The sequence below is a fragment of the Protopterus annectens genome, chromosome 8.part0, assembly GCF_019279795.1.
Source record: "Protopterus annectens isolate FY-2018-M chromosome 8.part0, PAN1.0, whole genome shotgun sequence".
NCBI classification, from domain to species: domain Eukaryota; kingdom Metazoa; phylum Chordata; order Ceratodontiformes; family Protopteridae; genus Protopterus; species Protopterus annectens.
The window spans coordinates 754,853,886-754,870,961 of NC_056741.1; the positions used below are offsets into that span (position 1 = coordinate 754,853,886).

The 17,076-nt window shown below is 40.2% G+C and overlaps 1 protein-coding gene across 2 annotated transcripts in view; it reads left to right on the forward strand.

Annotated features, from left to right (window-relative positions):
- The window catches only part of RUSC1 (RUN and SH3 domain containing 1), a 539,195-nt gene that overhangs the window by 68,590 nt on the left and 453,529 nt on the right, over window positions 1-17,076 (forward strand). The window lies entirely within an intron of this gene.

Genomic DNA, 17,076 nt, shown 5'->3' on the forward strand with positions numbered 1-17,076 from the left:
CAACTTAGCAGAAATAGATATAGGTTTGTATACTTTTACTTGAGAGGATGCATTTTTAAATCAGTGCTCAGGAATAATAGTACATTGCACAAGGTATAGATACAATGTACATCTAAGTAAAGTACCAGTGGAAATCAAATGCAGTTATAATCCTGTAACTTTAGTCAGCTAATGCACCTTAACATAAAACTAACAAAGCTCATTGCTAACATTCAAAACCCTGTTAAAGAAAAGAAAGGGGTCTTAAGAAGATATTTGACTGAAATGGGTAATGGCGCAACATTATGGACAGTTAGGGCTATAGCTACACTTACATTTATAGATTACAGTGCTTTCCTTTTCATCTCAATTGCTTTGTCCTGAATCCAATACACTGAAAGCTTCTCAGCAATTTCTGATATATCATTAACTTAAGGCATTTACATCCGATATCATTGAAATGGGTTTTTCCAAACCCTTTCCTGTGACATAAATCTAATAAAGTCATCAGGCCATGGGTCTCATGGGATAGCATAGAGAATGTTGGATAATCAGTAGGAATGCTTGAAAGTAAGTAGGCACCCATTAGGGTGTTGCTAATTTTCCCATTATATTTTGAGGGACTATTATCTCAGTCTCAGACGCAAAGACAGAGAGCACTACCAATATTTGTTTAATGGTAGAAAGTACTGGAACTTGGCCATTCCAGCATAAATCATGTACATGAAGAATCAAGTAAATCAGGAGGAATAAAGTATACAGAAGAGGAGCCTTGTATTGCCCTCTTTGAGAAACTAAATATTTCAGCCAAAACTGTTACTAATTGAAGAGTAAGAGACATACTGCAGGCTACATTACAAAAGTGTTAGGATGTGATTATTTGCAAAAGTGTAATTTATAGATCTTCACATAATAAGACAGGCAATAAATAGGTTCATAGGATGATACTAGGCTATTGGGCCAGAGGTCCTTATAAGCCTAGCCAAGATTTTCGCCCATGTTTCTTCAAAGTCAGCACCTGTTTCCCTTGTCCAGCAGGGACACAGGTGGGATCCCAGGGGTGTATTTTCTGTTTCCCATCCAGTCGCTCAGGTTTCTCTTAAAGAGGGCTAGAGAGGTGCTCTGCTTTACATGAAGAGGGAATCTATTCCACAGATGGGGGAGTCTTTGGGACACAAATGTATCCCACCAACAAGTTCTATTAATATCACAGACCAGGTTAAGGAATTGCATGTGGGTTGCGCGAGTAGAGTTTGACTTATGAATATGCAGCAACTCCATCAAGGGTGGGTCTGAGATTGCCTTGTATGCCAGACAAGTCACTTCTGAGCAGTCTGTATGGGACTGAGTAGAGGGACAGGGATTTTAGCCTATCTGTATAGGATAAGTGTTTGAGACCCTGGATTTTTCTGGTCAGGAACCTTTGTGGTCTCTCCAGTTGCTGCATGTGCTTGGCAAGGTACATGCTAAAGAGGGCATTGTACTCAATAATGGATCTGATAAGGGAGGAGGACAGGGTTGTTATGACCTCCTTGTTCCTGGATGAAATACCCTTATTTATGACATGGGCCATGTAAAAAGCCTTCCGTACAATGAAGGCAACATGATGGTCAAAAGTCAGGTTGCTACCAACATGGGTGCCCAAGTCCCTCACGACTGATTGCATGCTTAGTACGTTGTTATTAATGTGATAATTAGTGGGGATGCCATTTTCCCCATAGGGGATAGCGAAGCATTTCTTAGCATTCAGTTTGAGGTCATGCTTCTGGCACCAGTCATTAATAAATCCTGCAAGCACAAAATGGCAGACAAAGGGACTTTAAAACTTCAAAAATGACATGTAGTGTCATTACAGTTTCTTCTGAAACAATTGACCTGTGTCAAATGTTTGAGGAACTGGCTATAGTGGACATGTCATGAAATGTGGAGATCTTAAGAAAAGAAATAATGCTAAGAGCATAGTTTAAACATGCAAAACACAAGTCACTAACTATTGCAATTTTTATAATTATAAATATGGCTGAATATTTCTTCATAAAGATTAATATATTTTTTAAGGTGAATGTGTTCACTACAACTGACCAAATTCATATTCATCAAAAAAGGTAGTCATCAAAATGCTTGGTAACTGAGCATCTGAATAGGGTGCAAACCTTCCAACAGCCCCATGTAGGAGAAGATACTCAGCAATACTAAATATCAGCTACTCTGAGTTCCTAGAATGCAGTTACAATGACTCTCACACAGGACAACCTTTGTGCTCTCAGGCAGAATTCAGCAGATATGGTAATCTTCTCAGATGACATCCTAAAGATTAAATGAATATAAAAGCAGCAATTAGCTATAATAAAAATACTGAAACAGCAACATTATGATGAATCTCATCAGCAAAACTAAAAGGAAATAAGATGTTATGTAGGTGGAGCTAGGGACTGCAGCTTACATCCCTTTTTACCTTCCCTGATAATAGCCACTGAAAACCCTGCAGTAAGAGTTTTATAGTAGTTTTATATATGAAATGTAGTGAAACAGCACCTTTGCTATCCCTGTGGCTATTGTATAATCTTCTATAACTCCTTTATTAACTGAAATTATACTGTTTGGATTAAAAAAAGAGGAATGGAGAAAATATATTAGTGATGGCATCTAATTCAGAAAGATGCTTTTCTGATACTGTGTTTACAAAATGAAGGCTTGTCTTCTGCAAAATGGTCAAACTGATAAACTGCTTTTAGGCTCTAACATCATAGTGGTTAGATGAATGTTGTTTATGTTGCCATTGTCTGCTTCCAACTCCTCTCACCCATTCCATAAAACGAATAAAAAGTATTGAACTGGGTGAAGTGGGGGGTCAAGTCCCCAACATCCTGTTAACTATTACAACCTACTCTAAGGTTGCACAACCTTGGGGTTACTAAGAAAAATGCACAAAAGTATACACATTTAAAGAAACGGGGGCTTAATGAGACAAGTCTTCCTGAACAATGTAACAAAAACATAAAGAGAAATTTGTCAGGGAAAGAATTATAAATTAAACCACACAAAAGAAAAATGCAGGTTATATATTCTAATACACGCTAATAATTTTTAGTAATGAGAGTGTACACAAAATCAGACTGTTTTGTACTGTATTAATGAGCTTTCATATGCTAGAGAATTTGGTTATTCATGTGAGTTGAATATCAAATTTTGGTTTCTCTATTTATGGTTATTCTTCAGGATTTTGTACATTGCACTTGTTTTTTCCCATGAAGTTGGTGCATGAAATGGTTAATTTGATTATACTTATTCACAAAGATGTTACCGGGAGAAGATCTGCAGTTTCTAAAGTCAACCCTATGGATTTCAGACAGTCTTTATGCAGCTGTCACCCATCCTATGCTAGTAGCTACTGTTTAAGGAAGCCCATCTTCAGCAATGAGCCATGTTCTTGAAAATTACAAGCTTGTCCCAAAGTTGTGCTACGTTATTTAATTACTATTTATTTATTGCAATTTGCCCCTTTTCAGTGGAGTCTCAAGGAGAAAAGCTCAATTTCATACAAGTTAAGATTACAATTGTGTTTTTTTCTTAGACATAAAGATAAGACACAATTGTGTACTGTTTCAGAAACACTTGAGATTACATAGTTTAGTATAGGGATTATGATGCAGATATGTTTATTTTGAACAGAGATTACAATGCAGATATATTTGTTTATAAATATTTGATTAAAGGCATTTAAATAATACAGTAAATATCTATGAGCAGTAATCTATGTTGGATATTCTCTTCTATGAGAACAAGTATGTCGGACATAAATTCTTAGTTGAGTATGGCATGACACTGGCTGTGAGTGGATGACATATGGTCAGTTTTGAGTTAAAAAGGTTGACAGATTGGAAATGTTGAGTTATGAGATTATGGTGGTGAAAGTAGGTTGTTTGAAAAGGGCTAATTTCAACGAGAAGAGTGGACTAAAAGAAAATGGCCAATAACTGAGAAAGGAGAGAATGGAGAGTGTCATGTACGGAGTGGGAAAGGGTTTGAGAAAGAGCAGTGCCAAGACTCCATGTGGTAAAATTTTAATTTTGTTTTGAAGGTTGAAATTTGTTCCATTTACCTGAGTGTTACAGGGACAGCGTTCTAAATTTCAGAGATATATAAAGAGTTCACAGCATCTCCTCAGGATATTTTAGAATTGGTTACTACTAAATAGGATTTCTCAGCTGATCAACAGTGTTACAGTGTTGGTTTGGCTGGTAAAGATGTAAGAGTTGTTTTAGGACAGAGCAGCTTTTGGGTTTATAGATGAGGTTATACATTATGGTTAGTTGTGAGGCAGTTAAGTAATGAGGTAGTGAGATAGTTCAGGTCAGTGTAGCTGCTCGAGGGATACACAGAGGTGAGTTCTATAGGGTATATTAGTAGCCGACCTTTCTATTTTATTATAGCATTGTTTGAGCATAAATTTAGGACAGACTGTAGGTTCACAAATATAGGCACAGCATGTACTAGTGATGGCAGTGGTAGAGTTGATGCTATTAGTTTTCTTTTATACGTATATAAGATGTGAGGAATAGCTTGGCTCTATAGATGATGTGAGGAATAGCTTGGCTCTGTAGATGATGCGAGGAATGGCTTGGCTCTGTAGATGATGCGAGGAATGGCTTGGCTCTGTAGATGGTGTGAGGAATGGCTTGGCTCTGTAGATGATGTGAGGAATGGCTTGGCTCTGTAGATGATGTGAGGAATGGCTTGGCTCTGTAGATGATGTGAGGAATGGCTTGGCTCTGTAGATGATGCGAGGAATGGCTTGGCTCTGTAGATGATGCAAGGAATGGTTTGGCTCTGTAGATGATGCGAGGAATGGTTTGGTTCTGTAGATGATGCGAGGAATGGCTTGGTTCTGTAGATGATGCGAGGAATGGCTTGGCCCTGTAGATGATGTGAGGAATGGCTTGGCTCTGTAGATGATGTGATGAATGGCTTGGCTCGGTAGATGATGTGAGGAATGGCTTGGCTCGGTAGATGATGTGAGGAATGGCTTGGCTCTGTAGATGATGCGAGGAATGGCTTGGCTCTGTAGATGATGCGAGGAATGGCTTGGCTCTGTAGATGGTGTGAGGAATGGCTTGGCTCTGTAGATGATGTGAGGAATGGCTTGGCTCTGTAGATGATGTGAGGAATGGCTTGGCTCTGTAGATGATGTGAGGAATGGCTTGGCTCTGTAGATGATGCGAGGAATGGCGTGGCTCTGTAGATGATGCGAGGAATGGCTTGGCTCTGTAGTTGATGTGAGAAATGGCTTGGCTCTGTAGATGATGTGAGGAATGACTTGGCTCTGTAGTTGATGTGAGGAATGGCTTGGCTCTGTAGATGATGTGAGGAATGGCTTGGCTCTGTAGTTGATGTGAGAAATGGCTTGGCTCTGTAGATGGTGTGAGGAATGGCTTGGCTCTGTAGATGATGTGAGGAATGGCTTGGCTCTGTCGATGATGTGAGGAATGGCTTGGCTCTGTAGTTGATGTGAGAAATGGCTTGGCTCTGTACATGATGTGATGAACGGCTTGGCTCTGTAGATGATGCGAGGAATGGCTTGGCTCTGTAGATGACGTGATGAATGGTTTGGCTCTGTAGATGATGTGATGAATGGCTTGGCTCTGTAGATGATGTGATGAATGGCTTGGCTCTGTAGATGATGTGAGGAATGGCTTGGCTCTGTAGATGATGTGAGGAATGGCTTGGCTCTGTAGATGATGTGATGAATGGCTTGGCTCTGTAGATGATGTGAGGAATGGCTTGGCTCTGTAGATGATGTGAGGAATGACTTGGCTCTGTAGATGATGTGATGAATGGCTTGGCTCTATAGATGATGTGAGAAATGGCTTGGCTCTGTAGATGATGTGATGAATGGCTTGGCTCTGTAGATGATGTGATGAATGGCTTGGCTCTGTAGATGATGTGAGGAATGGCTTGGCTCTGTAGATGATGTGAGGAATGGCTTGGCTCTGTAGATGATGTGAGGAATGGCTTGGCTCTGTAGATGACGTGAGGAATGGCTTGGCTCTGTAGATGACGTGAGGAATGGCTTGGCTCTGTAGATGATGTGATGAATGGCTTGGCTCTGTAGATGATGTGAAGAATGGCTTGGCTCTGTAGATGATGTGAGGAATGGCTTGGCTCTGTAGATGATGTGAGGAATGGCTTGGCTCTGTAGATGATGTGATGAATGGCTTGGCTCTGTAGATGATGTGAGGAATGGCTTGGCTCTGTAGATGATGTGAGGAATGACTTGGCTCTGTAGATGATGTGATGAATGGCTTGGCTCTGTAGATGATGTGAGGAATGGCTTGGCTCTGTAGATGATGTGATGAATGGCTTGGCTCTGTAGATGATGTGAGGAATGGCTTGGCTCTGTAGATGATGTGAGGAATGGCTTGGCTCTGTAGATGATGTGAGGAATGGCTTGGCTCTGTAGATGATGTGAGGAATGGCTTGGCTCTGTAGATGATGTGAGGAATGGCTTGGCTCTGTAGATGATGTGATGAATGGCTTGGCTCTGTAGTTGATGTGAGGAATGGCTTGGCTCTGTAGATGATGTGAGGAATGGCTTGGCTCTGTAGTTGATGTGAGGAATGGCTTGGCTCTGTAGATGATGTGAGGAATGGCTTGGCTCTGTAGTTGATGTGAGAAATGGCTTGGCTCTGTAGATGATGTGAGGAATGGCTTGGCTCTGTAGATGATGTGAGGAATGGCTTGGCTCTGTCGATGATGTGAGGAATGGCTTGGCTCTGTAGTTGATGTGAGAAATGGCTTGGCTCTGTAGATGGTGTGAGGAATGGCTTGGCTCTGTAGATGATGTGAGGAATGGCTTGGCTCTGTAGTTGATGTGAGGAATGGCTTGGCTCTGTAGATGATGCGAGGAATGGCGTGGCTCTGTAGATGATGCGAGGAATGGCTTGGCTCTGTAGTTGATGTGAGAAATGGCTTGGCTCTGTAGATGATGTGAGGAATGACTTGGCTCTGTAGTTGATGTGAGGAATGGCTTGGCTCTGTAGATGATGTGAGGAATGGCTTGGCTCTGTAGTTGATGTGAGAAATGGCTTGGCTCTGTAGATGGTGTGAGGAATGGCTTGGCTCTGTAGATGATGTGAGGAATGGCTTGGCTCTGTCGATGATGTGAGGAATGGCTTGGCTCTGTAGTTGATGTGAGAAATGGCTGCTCTGTAGATGATGTGAGGAATGGCTTGGCTCTGTAGATGATGTGAGGAATGGCTTGGCTCTGTCGATGATGTGAGGAATGGCTTGGCTCTGTAGTTGATGTGAGAAATGGCTTGGCTCTGTAGATGATGTGATGAATGGCTTGGCTCTGTAGATGATGCGAGGAATGGCTTGGCTCTGTAGATGATGCGATGAATGACTTGGCTCTGTAGATGATGTGAGGAATGTCTTGGCTCTGTAGATGATGTGATGAATGGCTTGGCTCTGTAGATGATGTGAGGAATGGCTTGGCTCTGTAGATGATGTGAGGAATGGCTTGGCTCTATAGATGATGTGATGAATGGCTTGGCTCTGTAGATGATGTGAGGAATGGCTTGGCTCTGTAGATGATGTGAGGAATGACTTGGCTCTGTAGATGATGTGATGAATGGCTTGGCTCTGTAGATGATGTGAGGAATGGCTTGGCTCTGTAGATGATGTGAGGAATGGCTTGGCTCTGTAGATGATGTGAGGAATGGCTTGGCTCTGTAGATGATGTGAGGAATGGCTTGGCTCTGTAGATGATGTGAGGAATGGCTTGGCTCTGTAGATGATGTGAGGAATGGCTTGGCTCTGTAGATGATGTGAGGAATGGCTTGGCTCTGTAGATGATGTGAGGAATGGCTTGGCTCTGTAGATGATGTGAGGAATGGCTTGGCTCTGTAGATGATGTGAGGAATGGCTTGGCTCTGTAGATGATGTGAGGAATGGCTTGGCTCTGTAGATGATGTGAGGAATGGCTTGGCTCTGTAGATGATGTGAGGAATGGCTTGGCTCTGTAGATGATGTGAGGAATGGCTTGGCTCTGTAGATGATGTGAGGAATGGCTTGGCTCTGTAGATGATGTGATGAATGTCTTGGCTCTGTAGATGATGTGATGAATGGCTTGGCTCTGTAGATGATGTGAGGAATGGCTTGGCTCTGTAGATGATGTGAGGAATGGCTTGGCTCTGTAGATGATGTGAGGAATGGCTTGGCTCTGTAGATGATGTGAGGAATGGCTTGGCTCTGTAGATGGTGTGAGGAATGGCTTGGCTCTGTAGATGATGTGAGGAATGGCTTGGCTCTATAGATGATGTGAGGAATGGCTTGGCTCTATAGAGGGCACCAATATTCTGGTGTTTTTTTTTTTTTACTACTACAACAATGTGATCAAATTTCAGGTTATCATTTGTGGTGACTCCTGGAAGCTTTGCAGACATCACTCTGTTGATTCTGGCATTATTACTGGATACTAGACTGAAAATGAATGTTTGCAGGGTGAGTTATTTAGGGATGGATAGTATGAGTTCTGATATTTTTGGATTTAGGATAGGAGAAGTTGTGCACCAATCACCCAGGATTCTACAGATGTGAACAATTGCTTTTTTTTTTGGTGCAGGACATGTATATTTTTATGCAAGACAGAACTAAGGGAATTTGGAACAGCAGATGCTGAGATTGTCTAAAATGTAGGAATTCTGGCAGGGTCAAGTTATAAAGCAGAGAAAGTCTGTGTTTGGAGGCTAAAAGAAAAGAGAATGACCATTTAGCTGGGGAAGATTAAGTCAGATGAAAGAAAGGTAAAGCAGAATGAGAAAGAGAAAAAAAAGGAAGAAAGATATTTTTATGAGAATCCATATGAAATTACACATACAGAGGAGAGAAAAGATGCAACTGGAAGTGGAGAAAATTGGGGACAGTGGAGAGAGAGCAACATGTAATAAGGAAAGAGGAACTATGTCGAGTAATCAAAATGTTTAAAGGGTAGAAAAACTGCAAGACAAAATGAATATCTGATAAAATTTGTAAAATATTGGAGAAAGAAGAGATGAAGGAACTTGCGAGAGTGATGAGTTGATGTTCACAGGAGGGAGGGAATGATGGCAAACAGTGCTGAGAGTAAACGTAGTGCTTCTCTTGAAAAAGAAGACAGATGTGATGGAACTATGGGCTTCAAGGTGATATTCTTGTTGAATGTAGATGCCAAAATACTGACCATTGCTGACAGTATTGGATAGACTGGAGAGGAATTATTCTGAGAAATGTTTAAAATGAGAAAGTAGGATTTGTGCAAAGGTAGAATGTCAGCAGACAGCTGGTGGGTATTACTTTCTTTTATGAAAATATGCAAAAAGAGAAGAGTGAACACTGTAGGCTCACTGAAGGGTCTTTCTGCAAGTGCCATTTACATGAAGTAAAAATTACTGAAACCCTTTCAGTACTAGTAAACTGTGTACTTTTTTCCATTATTGTATGACCATGGAATACGTATCTATCTATCTATCTATCTATCTATCTATCTATCTATCTATCTATCTATGGGTGCATGTGTATGACAGATGGTTGAAAAATCCAAGCATCGAATGCTTGTCACATACTCAAAATGTTTTTGAATCACAAAGATTTGAACAGCCAATTCATCGAATCAGACAGATTAGAACAAAAAGAAATCTAACCTGAGCCCACTGCACTCACCACACTGCTGCTATTTATACCAACTCCGAGATTGCAATACAGTGGGGAAAAGGGTAAATTTCACAATTTCTACTGTACCTTGATCTTACTTAGCAGAAAAGCCGGTACACTCCATCCACTGATTTTTGATCAGCTGTATCAGATTTTTTATAGTTCGACAAATTTAATAGTCGGGTTGAATGGAACCCATATCTATGCTGTCTAGATATAGATATAGATATAGATATAGATATATCTGAGGTTGTGAGGGTGGCTCCTAACATGAGGGTGTAGGAGGCCTCCTTGCTCCTGTAAAAAATGCGCTTTTAAATTTGCTGATAGTGCTTTTACTGATTTTTACTTCTCATAAATGACAATTGTTCTTTCTGAAAGTTTCATTTATATATCATCAGTGAGACGCCATGCTCTTTAGCATTAAAACAGTTTTGGACTTGTTGAATGGAACTACAGGGATATGAAATGCATTCATGGGAGAGTACATACCTTCTTCTAAATGGTTAGCTTACAAAAGGCATGAGAATCCAGACAAGCATGAGATTGCTGTCCAGTCTCTCTGAGGCACCTCATAAATGTTATTCAAGTTTTAGCCAGAAGAGTTAGAAATTACCTGGATGAACTAGATAAGGAGAGAGCCAAAGCATATTTCTTATTTTTTTGTGGATGACTACATACTGGTAACCGAAAGGTTAGACTTAACCACAGATGTAGGCATCAGACAATTCAATAGATTCAGGGAGGCAGCAGGCCTAGCATGTGGCCTAAAAACATAGATGGTAAGACTAACAGAGCAACAAAGGGGTTTGGAAGTATAAGGTATTGTAGTGAGAACAAGAAAAGAGAGCAAGAGAAAATTAAAAGTAGCAGTTGAAGAAGACCTTAAGAAATGGAAATTGGGGAAGTTCTTATGGTAATGGGCAGGGTAAATATAAAGATGATGATCGCCACTAAGATATATTGAGCTCTACAGCATATACAATGGTTAATAGGTAGTTACTAGGCATCCAGTCCAGAAGACCATTAAGGAGCCTACCCAATTCCAAATCACCCCAAAATACTGTCTGGTTAAGTGACTTGCTCAAAATCACACAGTAGGAAAATGAAGGTCAAAAGACTCAGACTCTGTACTCTTGGACAGGAAGAAGCTCTTTAACAAGTCAGAGCTTCAGTTTTCTGCAGTGGCTACTAGATGATGGCAGAGAATTAAAAAATAATAAAGGACATACAGCTGATGGTTTCACTATGGAGTGTCACACACTAACTCACAACAATCCAAATTGCCAAAACCCTGTTTTCAAAAGTAAAACTCTGATAACCATGTTTTGTAGGGAGGCAAGCCCCCCATGTGCCCCAATGTGGATGGGAGCAAGCCTTCACCACCCAAACTTATGTGTGTATATATACGGTGAATATAAACAGTGTACACACCCCTGTTAAAATGCCAGGTTTTTGTGATATAAAAATTGAGACCACAATAAATCATTCCAAAACTTTTCCCACCTTTAATGTCACCTATAACCTGTACAATTCAATTGAAAAACAAACAAATCTGTTAGTCTGTTAGGGGAAAAATATAAAAAATAAAAAATGTACAATAAGCTGGTTGCATAAGTGTGCACACCCTTAAACTAATACTTTGTTGAAGCACCTTTTGATTTAATTGCAGCATTCAGTCTTCTTGGGTAGGAGTCTATCAACATGGCACATCTTGATTTGGCAATATTTGCACACTCTTCCTTGCAAAAGTGCTCCAAATCTGTCAGATTGTGAGGACATCTCTTGTGCACAGCCCTTTTCAGGTCACCCCACGAATCAATTTTCTATTGGATTTAGGTCTGGGCTCTGGTGGGCCATTCCAAAACTTTAATTTTCTTCTGGTGAAGCCAATCTTTTGTTGACTTGGATATATGCTTGGGGTCATTGTATTGAAAGGTGAAATTCTTCTTCATCTTCATCTTTCTAGAAGATGCCTGGGCCAAAAGTGTCTGGTATTTGGAACATTATTCCCTCCACCTTGACTAAAGCCCCAGTTCCAGCTGAAGAAAAGCAACCTGAAAGCATGATACTGCCACCACCATGCTTCAGCATGGGGATAGTGTTCTTTTGATGATTCAGTGTGTTGTTTTTGCGCCAAATGTACCTTTTGGAATTGTGGCCAGAAAGTTCAGCCTTGGTCTCATCAGACCATAAGATATTTTCCCACATGCTTTTGGGAGACTTGACGTATTGTTTTGCAAATTTTAGCCAGGTCTGAATGTTTTTCTGTGTAAGAAAAGGCTTCCGTATTGCAACCCTACCCCATAGCCCAGACATATGGAGAATACGGGAGATTGTTGTCACATGTAGTACACAACCAGTACTTGCCAGAAATTCCTGCAGCTCCTTCAGTTTGCTGTAGGTCCCTTGACAGCCTCCCTGACCAGTTTTCGTCTTATCTTTTCATCAATTTTGGAGGGATGTCCAGTTCTTTGCAATGTCACTGCTGTTCCACATTTTCTCCACTTTTTGATGCCTGTCTTCACTGTGTTCCGTGGTATATCCAATGCTGTGGAAATTGTTTTGTACCCTTCTCCTGACTGATACCTTTCAACAATGAGATCCCTTTGATGCTTTGTAAGCTTTCTGCAAACCATGGCTTTTGCTGTAGCAGGCAACTGAGTAAATGTCAGGAAAATCCTACTAGGACAGCTGAACTTTATTTGGGGTTAATCAGAGTCTCTTTAATTGATGGCAGTTGTGTACACAAGAAGACTGAATGTTGTAATTAAATCAAAAGATGCTTCAACAAAGTATTAGTTTATGGTTGTGCACACTTATGCAACAAGCTTTTTGTGTTTTTTTTTATTTTTTCCCTGAACAGATTTGTTTGTTTTTCAATTGAACTGTACAAGTTATAGGTCACATTAAAGGTGGGAAAGGTTTTGAAATGATTTATTGTGGTCTCATTTTTTATATTACAAAAATCTGGCATTTTAACAGGTGTATAAACTTTATATACCCACTGTGTGTGTGTGTGTGTGTGTGTGTGTGTGTGTGTGTGTATCAACTCCATGGTCGCACCAACTTAAAGAACAGTGACATCTCCCAAAAAAAAGGGCATCACTACTTGTGCAAACTTAGAAATCTCACCAACAATGATTTCTTATGGGAAGCCCCCATCAGTGGTCTGCTTTTTGACATCTTATGACTCGGGCAATTGATGCTCAAGGAGTCATACTTCATCCACCTGCAGAACATCCACAATGGGCCTGAGACATGTATACAGAAGGGAGGAAAAGTGAGGGGAACAAATAAAGTGTGGCTTCCACAGTTTTTTCTTACTATATCATGTTGATTATACAATTAAAAATACAAGCAGAAAATATTTGAGAAGAATCATTGTACACAAAAGCAACATATCAACATCTCAAAGCAGAATAATTGCAAATCCCCAAGGCCCAATACATTATATAAAACGACAGAAAGAAAACATATATAAACACGCAAAAGTAACACCTACCAGCAATGAGCATATTTGTCAGAGACACAGCCTTGTAAGAAATTAGACGGAGAATTATGGATCCCACTACAAACAAACTCAGAAGCACAAAAGCAGTCTGACTTACCACAACAAGAAAATAAAACACCTTCTCTTGACAGGCTTCTAAGCTCTCACCTGCTCCAGACCTACTGGACTGTACCCACATCCCTCCAGTATCCTACTCACAAACAGGAAAGGTTCCTATCCCATCATTACTCTACTGCTTCCATCATGACCCCCTGCCCCTTCTCCCTAACTCTCTTCCTCACCTCACTTGTGCTACAAATCCCACCAGTTCTCTAGCCCAAGTCCCTACGTCCATCCCCTCATACCCTACTCAATGTCCTCAACTATCAACTACCTCCTCCCTACTGACCTGTCCCCTTCATTCCCCCTTCACCCTATGATCTATTTTTTCTCAACTTACTGCCAGCTGAATTTTACTCTTTGTTCCAAACCTCAACATTTATTTCTGCCTTCCATTCTGAACAGAAAGAACAGCTATAAATGTTGCCTGTCTTTCTGGTACACTTCCCTTACAATATACCCAGATCCCTGTCATAACTCTCTTACATTGTCACAAAGCGACCAAATATGCAAGTTTTCCAATTCCCAGAAACTACATCTCCAACAAGCCATAGTTTTCCCTCACCCTTTACCCTTTTTGGGGGTCCTGTACCACCAGTACAGCAGACACAACTTCAAACCAAAGACCACACCTACCCCACTTAATTTACCTGCCACTCACTACCCATCTTCCTAAACGTCATATCTTATCTCACCCTTTAATTTCTTAGTCTGTTCACTAAGAAAAGTACCTAACAGGAATGGGAGAACCAAATACTTTAGGTACAGGAGTTGTCTGGGGAAAGAGTTTCTGTACGTAAGTCATCTTTGGCTAAGAGGGTTTTGCAGTCAGTAAATTCTGGGAGCTGTTTGCCTTTTCACAGCTCTAGTGCAGGTATTGCCATATAACAGTATTTGTTTTCAGAGGATGAGACTTCTAACAGAGATAGGTGTGATTCTGCTCAGGAAACAATCACCCAGAACTCTGACATTTCAAAAGTTAATCCCAAACAAGATGTCTTCTTTGCTGAGACACCTGCTAGACTCAGAAATGTTTTTTGCTTGGGATCAAACATAGACTTCCCCAGAACTGAGCAGATGTTATGATCTATTAGTTCCTAATTCTGCATCTATTCCTCCCATTTTGCTATCTGTTGAAGAAAAATTTAAACAACAGCATGGGTAATGGAAAGAAATAGAGAGTTGTTGACCATTTTAATTGTAGCACGTGTGGTGTGGTATATATCATAGGCTGTGGTTGTACACCCACAAAATGATACATTGGGCAGACCAGGAGGGTGGTTAAGAAGCAGATAATGGAGCATTTAGGGGACATAAGAAATGGTAAGTTGGATAACTCAGTTGCCCAACATTTTCATTCTGCACATCCTGGTTGTGATAACAGTTTTTTCTTTAGTATCTTGGCCAAGCCATATTTTATTCAAGGTGTGGATTATGTGCAAATTTTATTGAAAATGGAAACAAACGTCATCATTAATTACAAAACTCTTTATCCCAACGGACTAAATTTAGAGTTAAATCTCAATTCATGAAGTGTAGGTTTTTACATTGTTTGGGGATTTGTATGTGAGTTTCTCAGAGTGGACACTTTAAAAGTTTTTTTTAGCTAATGTTTTTCAGCTAATGTTTTTCTGTATTTGGTATGGGAATGCTATGACATTTTAAATACTATGACACTTCAAATGCTTTTATACTTCAATGGGGTATCGTGAGTTTTAAATTGAATTTAATTGAATTTAATTGTATTTAATTGAATTATTTTGTTGAATTATTGGATAATTGTGTTAGTTTGTGTATAAAAATGGGGCTGTCTGAATGATGTAATTGTTCCCTGGAAGGCAAATAGCCGAGGTACTAGGAAACATCAGTAAGCATTTTGGCAGCTATTTGGTCTTGGCTCCGTTGTGTTTTTCTAGTTTTCATCTGTTGAAGGCACTAAGCTGATTGCAAGGCCCTAACTCACTGACTTTTTTTCCTAACAAAATCTGATAAGCAGTACTGGATCTTTTCAGATTATATATGCCTTTATTCTCAACTGTCTGGTGACCATACTGCAATAACTCATGCAGCAACAGCCAACAAGAAACCTTTCTCTTCTTCTAACCCAGTACACTCTAATAAGGAAAATGAGTAGTTTGACAAACAAGGTAAGAGACTTTGCTACTATTTTAGCCTTTAGGATCTTGAATTATCAAGGCTAAATATGGAAGCTTGGGTTAAAATGTGATTATAGTTTCGAAGAGTTTGGTGCTTCATTGTCCCCGGAAGGCAGGTCATATTTGAATCAGATTATTTCTAACCTGACTCAAGTTTCTAAGCATGTTCAAAGAAGTGTGTATGACTGCGCTGACACTGTGTTTAGAGCTTCTGCGTTATCTGTGATGTTGAGAAGATTTGCTTGGTTGCACAATCAGAACTCTTTTGATTATCTGAAGTCTAAAATTCTTAATTATTTACTTAGCCCAGATCTGGTAATTGGGTCTGTGGCTACAAAGATCCTGAAACAGTGGGATGGCAGAGGTAATTTGATGCATGGAATCTCTAAAATTTTTCAGAAGCCAATTTCTATTCTAAAAGGGCCACTTTTCAATCCTTTAGAGGGCAGAACAAACAGAAATCCCAGCCTAATAGCAAACAGGCCCCGTTAGAAAATGGCAGGAAGGTAAATCTTCCAAAGCAAATAAAAGAAATAACTATAGTAAAATGAGTCAAGCTCCATCTAATGCATACTTGGAATCTGATCACCTTAGCAACACATTTTTGCCCCAGTCTGTCTATCTCTCTCACACCAACTGACCCTCAACCTCTGAGCTTGGGGTCAGATAGTTTCAGGCAGATTGGTGTTGAAGGTGATTCAGGAAGGATTTACTTGGCAGTGGGTGGACTCTCCTCCTCCTTTCAGGGGAATTCCCTTACATCTACTAAATCAAACAGACCTGTTTCCACCAGTGCTACAACATATGTTAGAAGCAAGGATAATAGAACCAGTACCTATAAATCACATGAGAAAAGGTTTTTATTCCGTAATATTTTATTACCAAAAAATGAACATGTGTGGAAACCTGTGTTAGAGCTGTATTTTCTCATCCTTTATGTAAAAGTTCCAAATTCAAGATGTTGACCTTACAACCAATGCTTGAACTGTGCCCAGACCATTGTTTTATGGTAACACTGGATCTCAACAAAGATGCTTGCCATCACATACCCATTGCTCACAGCTTCAGGAAATTTCTGTGGTTTGCTGCATCTGGATTACATTTTCAGTACTCTGCATTTCTGTTTGGGCTCTCCACTTCACTTCAAGCCTTCACAAAGTGTCTAGCCCCAATGCTGATTCACTGCAGATTGCAGGAATTTCACAATTGTCCTTATTTAGATGACGTGCATATTTCTGCAGAGTATTATCTCAAATGTTCGGAGTCCTTAACAAAGGTGTCCAACCTCCTGTCACATCTGGGATTTCTCTTGAACTTACAAAAGTTCTGTCTCACACCCTCTCATGAAATTGTCGTTTTGGGGTGTCTCATAGATATTCTCAAGCAGAAGGCCTTCCTTCAAAAAGAAAAAAATAATAACTTATCAGCAGATCTTTCTGAGGTTTTCTCAACAACTTTAGGCTAATGCAATCGAATTTCCTGAGGATTTTAGGCCTCATGGCATCCATGATCCTGATGATACCACTTGCCAGATTACACGTGAGAATAATCCAATGGTACTTAAATAATTCTTAGATCCAGCACTTACACCCCTTGGACTTGAAGATTCCCATACTGGGGGTGTAAGGTGACACTTGC